Below are 10908 nucleotides of genomic sequence, written 5' to 3'. Positions count from 1 at the left end.
TTTTTTAAAGATTTTATTTATTTATTCATGAGACACAGAGAGAAGCAGAGGTATGGACAGAGGGAGAAGCAGGCTCCCCATGGGGGAGCCTGATGCAGGACTCGATCCCAAGACCCTGGGATCACCATCTGAGCCAAAGGCAGATGCTCAACCACTAAGCCACCCAGATGCCGCTGTGTAACACATTTCTAAAGGAATTTTTCTATAGACAGACGACAAGCACACCCTAGGGTCCTGCCCTAAATCTAACCCCTGCCGGCCCTGTGAGGAGGATTTTAGCTTAGTGCTACTGAGGAATAAGGGAGTACATTTGCCAGTTCTTGGATTGAGTTAATCAACCTTTTTGTTCCTTAAGTTAAGCTACATTTTCTAACTTAGCTTCAGTGCTAATACAAGCAATATTTTTTACTCTCTATCTTCTTCTCTTTTGCCTTATTCTCAGGAAATTTAGAATATAGGTAGAGAAAAGCACTGCTATGTATCCGGCCCCCTTAGCCACCAAAACCTACTTTGATGTGCATTATTTTTATATGTGAAGATTTTTAAAGAAGCTGGAAGCTAAAGGAATAAAAAAATTTTCAATCAACTTATTTTTTTAGTATATTTCTCTGCCCACCCACTTCATTCCTTTTTTCCCCCCTCAGGAGGATTAATCTATTATTTAGATATGTAGCTGGGAGGAATATATCTTACCTGGAGACTGACTCCCATAGGAATGTTAAGAGGAAACAATGTAGAGTACTTTGCCAACACTGTTTTTTTATTTTTTATTTATTTTTTATTTATTTTTATTTTTTATTTTGCCAACACTGTTATACAAATTACGTCCTCAACCTATCTCAAAAACCTATGAGGAGGGTAGTTAATTTATTAACTATCATTAATTATTAATTAATTATTAAATTATTCATTAATTTATTAACTGCCATAACAAAGTACCACAAGCTGGGTGGCTTAAAGCAACAAGAATTTATTCTCTTCCAGTTCCAGAGGCTAGAAGTCTGAAATCAAGGTGTCTGCAAGACTGTTCCCTTTGAAGGCTCTGGGGAAGAATTCTTTCTTGTGTTCTCCTACCTTCTGATGGTTGCCATCAACCCTTGCCATTCCTCAGCTTATGGACACATCGTTCTCCTGCATGTGTCTCCATTTTTGCATCCAAATCTCCCTGTCCTTTCTTTGGACACATGTCATTGGTCTTGCCCACTCTAATACAAAATGACTTCATCGTAACTTGATGACATCTACAAAATCCCTATTTCCAAATAAGGTCATATTCTGAGGTTCCGGGTAGACATGAATTTGGAGAGATACTATTCAATCCAATATGGAATTATTTTTATTATCCTCATCCCCTTATAATTAGGAGACCTGACGCTCAGAATGATAAAAAGGCGACATGACTTGTTCAGATTCATCTAATTAATGCAAGTAGTTCAGCCTTGTGATTTTGTGTATCACAGCATTTTATACGTTTTATATGAAGCATAAAATACATATAGAAAAATTGGATATATCATAAGTGTGTCACTTGATATATTTTCACAAACCTAATATACCCATGAGACCAACACTCACATCAAGAGATGATTATCATGACCCCCAAAATGCCACCATGTGTTCTCTTAGTTATCCCCAAGGGTAGCCACTCTCCCAACTTCCAAGAGCATAGATTCCTTTTACCATTTTTATTTGATTTGTTAAATAAATTTAATCATCCATACACACACATATACACATACATTTCCTTAGGGTATTATATTAGTTTTATTGCAATATAACAAGTTAATTTAGTTAACACAAATTAGCTATATTACACTTCTGTGGGTTTGGAGTCCAACGCAAATCTCACTGGGCAAAAATTAAAGGGTTGGCTGGCTTTATTCCCTTCGGGAGGCTCTAGAGGAGCTTTCCCTCATCCTCAAAGTTATCAATGCTGCATCACTGTGATCATGGCTCCATATAAGTACATCTCACCCTCACTACAGCCAGGAAGGATTCTACATTATCAAGGATTTGTACAATTAGATTAGGCCTACCTGAAAAATCCAAGATAAGCTCCTTGTCTCAAGGCCTCTACTGTTAATCACATGTTTAAATTCCCCTTTGCCACATAACGTAACATACTCATGTCACAGGGAGAGGAAGTGAGCATCTTCAGGGGCCCTTATTCTGGGATGGAATCACTGATCATAAGGTATGCATATGTTAAGATTTAGTACATATTGCTGTTTTTTCAAAGTGGTGATATCAATTGCACTCTTATCAGCTGTGGATGAGTGTTGTCAAGACTCAATATTTTTGTCCTTCTTGACTTTTGCTATTCTGAAGAGGAGGGCCATATGTAGCTCAGTTCTCCTAAATACAATTTTCTATATTTTTCAAAATGCTGAGTTAAGAACTATGAAGGGTCTGAAGTTTTATCTTACTTGCAACCAACAAGTTAGCTTGCCATAGTTTCATGAATGTTGCAGAAGATTCAAGATTCCTGGAGCAGAGCTGAAAGACCGTTTCTTACTCATGTAGCGGGGGCCAGACTACACAGCAAATCCCCACAGGACAACACAATGTTGCCCATGCATGCAGGGGTTTGCATACAGGAGAAAAACCTTTTTATTAACATTCAAATCTTTTATAATGGAAAATATACATGCATGCACTTTGCCATAGAATAAAACACTGTGACTATTTTCAAAGCTGTCATAAAACCTTCCGTTGTTCTAGAGAAAGATGCTATCAATGTCTTAGCTATCAAGACATGGTTCAAGGCTGTTCCCCATACCACTGTCCCTGGAAATATATTCTTGAACAAAGATAGTTGGTGCATCTGCTTCCCAGATATGCAGAAAGGTAAGGGACCTATGGAGAGTTGTCTCTCAGCATGTTGACAAACTTTAATCTATTATTGGGTTCCATAAGTAGATTATGATACATTCAACAAATAAGATTCATCATATGTCTTTGTGGAGTGTAATAGAAAATATTATGAAAAAAAGAAAATTAAAGGGTGTCCTTGCTTTCTTGAGAAATTTACAAACTAATAGAGGATAAAAAGAACAGATAAAGAGGGATCCCTGGGTGGCACAGTGGTTTAGCGCCTGCATTTAGCCCAGGGCACGATCCTGGAGATCCGGGATCGAATCCCACGTCAGGCTCCCGGTGCATGGGGCCTGCTTCTCCCTCTGCCTATGTCTCTGCCTCTCTCTCTCTCTCTCTCTCTCTGACTATCATAAATAAATAAAAAAAAAATTAAAAAAAAAGAACAGATAAAGATTATATTAATACTAAATAGAATGTGCTAAACATGTACCAGAAGGCTTTCTCCATGTCTAAACATTCCAAAACTTACTATTATTAAACTTTGCTTCTGCAAGTTTTGATTTAAATGAAATGAAATTGCTATATCATAAAATCTCTTCATTTTTTAAGTGTCTCATGTCCTTGAACTTGTGTAAATATGTTTTCCTTAAAAGCAAATCAGGGGATCATTTGTTGCTGTATGATTTAGAAAAAAGTTTGCAATAAATATCCCTCAAAGGATCTTCATGGATAACCTAAAAGAAAGAAATGAAGAAAGGGTAGGTACTTTAAATGAAGAGAAAGGAAGTTTGGAGTGTAGATTTAGAGAGCTTAGTGTCCATTTTTCCTAAAATAGACTAAATTTGGAAAGTAGGAATGAATACAATGCTGGATGGCCAATTCCCCCACTGTTTTCACAAGTGCAGACATTTGGCCTTAATTCTTTGTGAATAAAAATGTTTAGTCCACAGCCTGTAGTAAAATGTGCTTCTGATTTATTGAACTGAATAGAATGAAAACTGGAGCTCAGTATTAAGCCTCAAAATCTTTGAATATGTGTGTGTGTGGGGGGGGGGGGGGGGGGAATGTATCAGGGCAGGTCCAGAGACATTGATGTGCAATAGAAAAAGCTGTATGGGGGCAGCCTGGGTGGCTCAGCGGTTTAGCGCCGCCTTCAGCCCAGGGTCTGATCCTGGAGTTTAGGGATCGAGTCCCACATCAGGCTCCCTGCATGGAGCCTGCTTCTCCCTCTGCCTGTGTCCCTGCCTCTGTGTGTGTGTGTGTGTGTGTGTGTGTGTGTGTGTGTCATGAATAAATAAATAAATAATCTTAAAAAAAAAAAGAAAAAGCTGATGGTGTTTCATGGGATGAATTATGTAATAATAAAAGGTAGAGACTATGAGGGAGCAGGCAGGTCAGATCAAGAGCATGCTAAACTGGAAGGTTGGATGGAAAAGAGGTGTTGAATATAAACACAAACCTGTATTTCAGCAAAAAAACCCAAACATTTCTATGTTAACATATAGACATCTGGAAAAATGGAAGTAGCTTTAATTGTGAAAAAGAAGGTAGGAAAAAAGCTTGCATTATGAGGAAAGCTGAATTAGGTTTGTTTCCTAACACTTTAACAAACCACTAGGGTAAATACTTCCTTTCACATTGTCTTTCAAAGCTGTAGACCATTGTTTATGAATGTGAGGTATGCTTACCCTAAGGCAGCCTGGCATAGGTGCTAAAAGGCTGTGGAACTTTATCATTTTCTGACACGTAGTGAATCCTTGATATCTCAATGCTTCTGCTATTTACTTCAAATATTTACTATAACCTAACCATGAGCCTAAGTTGGGAGGGGATAATGGACCAACTTGAGGTAAAGTTGATGAGGCTAAATGTGAATGGCTGAAAACAGCAGTCAGATTCAATATAACTTTTTCACTCTCTGTCTTTCTGTATATAATATTATTAATATATTAGCCAAATAAAACTTCAAATAAACATTTCTAATGTATTTTAAGACTGAACGTTTTTAAGACATTTTTTATTTTGAAATAATATGAGATTGACAAAAGACTATGAAGTACAGAGAGTTCCTGTATATCTTTCACTGTAGTGTTAACTTTTTATATAACCATGGTCCTTTTACAAAACACTAAATATTTGAAAGTTTTTGAAACATGAAAGCTTCCACCGTGGTCAGAAGTTTAAAACTTGCCTTATGTTTTACAACTTTATATACACCTATCCATAGGCACATCTTGTCCGATGTCATAAGCAAAATGTTGATTTTCCAAATATTGGGCTGTAACATTTTGTGGACTCTGAGAACATAATCTATAGGTTACTTTAAATCCCTTAAAGCCACTGCAATTGGCCATGTTCTCTTTGAGATGGCTTATATCCAGTGAAATTACTTATTTATTCTGTTAGTAAAATTACAAATGAACATTTTAAGTGGTTCACCCAATAAATTCAAATTGAATTTTCGTCTGTTTAGACCTTTAAATTTTATTTCCATTACTCATTATGAAAACAAGATGACAATTTAATTAAATCAAATACAATACAGAACTGCTGAAGATGTGTCAAATTAGTCAAAACTGATTTTTGCCAACTAAGAAACAAATATTCCTTTATACTCTGGCTTTTAGGCAAATCCTGCAGCAATTTTATTTAAAATACATGGTTAGAAATGTATCATTTATGCCGTGAAAATAATGAGTGCATTTCAACCATTCTAGTTACCATAACAACAGAGTAAAATGCATTTCCTTTATTTTAGTTTCAATCAAATTCATTTGGATTGTCACAATCAAAACTGAGAAAGACGATTAATACAGCATTTGTACTTTTCTACTCAGTTAAAGGACTAGGTTTCTATCTACACTAACTTTTTAATGTGGGTTACATAGATCTCTGTGTTGAGAAATGTTCAGGGATAACATCCAGGTAGAATGGAGAAAGACACATTTTCTATAATCTCTTACAGTTTGGTGGGATATGAGATTAAGTTTTGGCCAATTAAATGTTAACATAAGTGTCACCCTCCTGTAAAGACATCTGCTGCACAGCTTTTTGTCTTCATTTCTTCTCCATATAATACTTTGTTCTACTTCCTGAAATAGAGATATGATGGGGAAAGGTGTTATTGCCATTTTGGACCTTAAGGACATGGGACACATACTGAGGATGGCGGAGTAGTAGATGAGATGTAGTTTTGATCTTTGAAACCTTCCAGAACGTGGTTATCATCCCAGCTCCTGACAACTTTGAATTTCTCCAAAAGAGAGAAATTGTTATTTAAGTGATTGCTATTTTTCATTTTTCTCCTTTTTTGCAATTGAAACTAATCATAACATACGACATGTCTATGAATAGTGGCAATAGGAAAGACAGCACTATGTCTTTTTCATGAAAAATGAATCTTCCTTCATTCATGTACGCATTTATGTGTCACCTGCAAGCACTTGTTTGCTCCTCCCGCTCTTACTCTTATTCTCTAGGTGGAAGCCAGACTGTGAATAGGACCCCAACAGCTCTATCAGTGATGCCAGTCCTACCCTTCCTGAACTCCAGACACCACTGAGTTTTATCTTGGTTTATTCGTAGGTTTGTTTTTTAAAGCATCATGACCTCCCAAGATAGTAACACTCCGGAGTTCTGCACAACCAGGAATGGAAACTGATTTACTTAAGGCCTTTTGTTTTTAAATCCCGGGAAAATAGATAAAGACAATTAAATCTTATTCTTGGGATCCCTGGGTGGCGCAGCAGTTTGGCACCTGCCTTTGGCCCAGGGCGCGATCCTGGAGACCCAGGATCGAATCCCACGTCGGGCTCCCGGTGCATGGAGCCTGCTTCTCCCTCTGCCTGTGTCTCTGCTTCTCTCTCTCTCTGTGACTATCATAAATAAGTAAAAATTAAAAAATAAATAAATAAATTAAAAAAAATAAATCTTATTCTTGATGTTACTAAATCAGCAAAACAAATGCACATTGTTTATGGTAGAGTCAAAATAAATGAACAAGCCATTTATACAAACTTAGTAGAGAAGTGGCAATAGTGAAAGTGTAAACCACAGTGTGGGTATCTTCTGAGTTACACATGAGGGATATTCTGTAACAGAAAAAAAAGTATATTATTAAATGGGATTAAAACAGTTACATTCAAAATCCATTTTATGAAGCATAATCAAGAAGTTGAAAAGAATGAGGTAGGAGGGACCCCTGGGTGGCTTAGCGGTTGAGCTCCTGCCTCCCACTCAGGACATAATCCCTGGGGTCCAGGGACCGAGTCCCACATCAGGCTCCTTGCAGGGAACCTGCTTCTCCCTCAGCCTACTGTCTGCCTCTCTCTGTGTGTCTTTCATGAATAAATAAGTCAAATCTTAAAAAAAAAAAGAATGAGGTAGAAAACATGGAAAAAACTAAATCTTTAATATTTTGCTAAGTAAGGAGAAAAAGATATATAATTCATTTTTGAGTGACAAACAGAAAAAGTACTTAAAAAAAAGATATAAACAAGAGAAATGGGATAATGATAGATCAAGAGAATATTTTAGGCTCAATTTCCAAAATGTTGTTCTAAGAAAAACACTTGGCACAACAGAATGATATATCACTGGCATTGCTGAAAGTGGGACAAAATACAACACATAAACAGATGAGCACTTGAAGTTGGCAACCCTACCTCTGGCCCTACTTGGCAGAGCCAGGATGGACCAGAATAAGAATAAGAGAATCATCAGGATAAAGTTGCTAACTAAACTCTTCAACCAAAGAACTTGTGTTTACAGCATAGTTTCACAATAAATAAATCTGTTCTTCCTATACCAGACTGGAATATCTCTCTTCTGTGAGAATGAACCTATTTTTTTTCCCATCTTTCTTCCTTCTTCTCAGCTCTTTCCCCATATGTTCTTCCCTAAACTACACTTCTTGAGGGAAAGAAAATAACAGTTTGGCAAATTTTATTGGTTTATTTTATTTTAATTTTTAGTGTTTATTTTACCTTTAGAATCCATGTGACCATCAGGCCTTGCTTGGGCTTCCTGATGGCTACCATGTTCTAGTGTACTTCAACGCAGGCTTTTCCCTCACAAACCATCATAATCTCTGCTCAGAGGAGATTATTCTAGGGGATTTTTTTGTTTATTTTTTGTTGATTCTTTTTTTTTTTTAGATTTTATTTATTTATTCCTGAGACACACACAGAGAGAGAGGCAGAGACACAGGCAGAGGGAGAAGCAGGCTCCACGCAGGCAGCCCGACGTGGGACTCGATCCCAGGACCCCAGGATCACACCCTGGGCTGAAGGTGGCGCTAAACCGCTGAGCCACCCGGGCTGCCCTTGCTTTGTTTTTTAAGAGAAAGAGGGGGGCAGGAAGAGAGGGAGAGAATCTTAAGCAGGTTCCATCCCTACATGAGCCCAACTCAGGCTTAAGCCCATGACCTTGAGATCATGACCCAAGTTGAAATCAAGGGTCCATCACTTAACCAACCAACTGAGCCACTCAGGTGCCCCCAGATTATCCTAGTTTTAAAGTGGAGTGTTCCAGGGTTATTAGCGTAATCAATTGAATTAAGAGTTTGATTTCCTTTGTTTTGATGTTAATGCCTCCAAAATTTAACCAATTGGCTTTCAACTACTATCAGATATTAATTCTGAAAAAGCAGTTCTGCAAACGTTTTTCCTCAGGAATTAATGTCAGTAAAACTATATTTGTTGAATTAAACCTAATTGTGTTTCTGAGGTTAAGCCAAGCATTGCATTATGAGTTAAAAAAAAAAAAAAGTTTAAGAAAAAAAAATAGAAAAAAAAATATTGTAAAGTGAATCTAGAATTTGATACTGCCATCTGCTGTTTAGAAACAAAGTTGCATGTACTTTAAAGCTAAAATTTCTTTGTTAGTTTCCAAGAAAAAATAGTATAAGACTGATTTATCCTATGCTATCAATATGTTAAAAAGAGAGAAATATGTGGCGTTTTATTCATACTGTATTTCTAAATTTGTATTTAAGAGCTTATATCATTTCTTTTATATTGTATAATGTGTTATAGCTTTGAAATTTTTATAAATATAAATATTACATAACTATCTACTTAAAAGTTAGCAATGAGGGGTGCCTGGGTGGCTCAGTCAAGTCATAATCCCAGTGTCCTAGGATGGGGCCCCACACCTGGCTCTCTGTTCAGTGGGGAGCCTACTTCTCCCTCTGCCTGGTACTTCCATTGCTTGTGCCCCTTCTCTCTCTCTCTCTGTCAAATACATTTTAAAAAAGCAAAAACAACAAACTGAAATCTTGCCATTTGCAGTGACATGAATGGAGTTAGAAAATATAATGCTAAGTGATATAAGTCAGTCAGACAGACAAATACCATATGGTTTCACTCATATATGGAATTCAAGAAACAAAAACAGAAAAGCAAAGGGAAAAAAATAAAGAAAAGGAGAGAGAGAGACATATCACGAAACAGACTCTTAAGTACAGAGAATAAATGGTAATCAGAGGGGAGAGGGAATGGGGAGATGGGCTAAATAGGTGATGAGCACTAGGTGATATACAGAAGTGGTGAATTACTATATGGTATTCCTGAAACTAATAAAACACTGTGTTAACTAACTGGAATTGAAATAAAAACCTTAAAAAAAGAAATCTTCAAATACTTTATGTAATTAATCTTATGGATGCACACAAAACTAAGATTACCTTCACTGATTCACTAAAAGTATTTGGAGCTTTTATATAAAATCATTTCTATAAGAAATATATAAATATATTTTTAGTTATTTGAATGATACAAAAATATTTTTATTTTATTATCTTTAATTGCTATGGCCTTTGTTTTTACTTTGCCAGATGATTTTAAGTATTGATAATAGCAAATCAACTAATTAAATATTGTTATTCATGAAGAAAATAATTCAAATCATACATCAACTGTGATTATTTGTTACTAAAAATCCTAAGTTTGTTAAAAAATAAAATAATTCCAGCATAGGATCTATATTTTGGATAAATAGAAGCAAAATCCCAAAGAAATGTATTAAATTCTCTGTTCCATTTTCCTTTCATAACTAGCTAATAGTCTTCATATGGAAATTATCTACTGCTTAATCTTTGTCATATTTGTCTCCCCATTTAGTCAAAAAGATATTTTATATAATGAATTTGTTAACATATGAACAGATAAAAGAAAATCCAGGGAAGTTCTGAGCAATTTAGATTTGTGATATTACAAAAGGATCATTCATCTGGGCTACATTTCAAATGACTTTATGTTGTTCACAGAGGTAGTTTAACATTTACATGCTAAGTCACTTCAATTTAGTTCGTGTCAGGGTCTTTTCTAATGTTATTAAATTTACAAGTAGAACTGTAAAACTACTTTTTAGAATTGGATTCTCTTTAATAATTACTCTAAGAATACTCTAGAATGGTAAAAATAGAGGATTCCTAATTTTTTCCAGAATGTGCTAGACACTACTATAGCTTACATAAGGAAAGAGTTCATGAAGATTATATTCTTCTCTTATGTTTAATTCTAAATGAGATTCATTAGTAATAACCTCATTCTAGGAATAAATTTATTTTAGAGTATTTTAAGTATAACATATCAGACCAGTACATGAATCCAAATGTTTAAAAAAATCTTCCATCCCTATCTCTCCAGCAGATAAAAACCCCAAAAGAAATTGAATTAGGAAACTTCTGCTTCTACCCAAGTTGGAGTTAATAGGGAGTGACTCTATCCTCTTGCTTGATATAGCTACAAAAAATCAGGAAGGATATATAAAATAATGGCTTTTTAGGCATTGGATATCAGGGAACAGTGATTGCTGACACAAGAGCAATTACCAAGGTGAACCTTGTGGATATCCTAGATTACTGCCTGGATAAAGTGCCCAGGCCATGGCACAGCAGGAGGATCCTAAACAGAGCACTGCATTCTCTTCAAGTTGGTGGATAGAATTGGGAATTGGAAAACCAAAGGTGCCTATAGCTTACAGGACAGCATACTGGAGGGAAGAGGGCTATCCAGAGAGAAAACTGCAGAGTTCTGCAGAGGGCCACTTTATAGTATTTAGTTGGATACTGCTGAATATAAACATATG

Source organism: Canis lupus, chromosome 32, assembly GCF_011100685.1.
Source record: "Canis lupus familiaris isolate Mischka breed German Shepherd chromosome 32, alternate assembly UU_Cfam_GSD_1.0, whole genome shotgun sequence".
Taxonomy (NCBI): Eukaryota; Metazoa; Chordata; class Mammalia; order Carnivora; family Canidae; genus Canis; species Canis lupus.
This window is presented reverse-complemented; position numbering follows the sequence as displayed.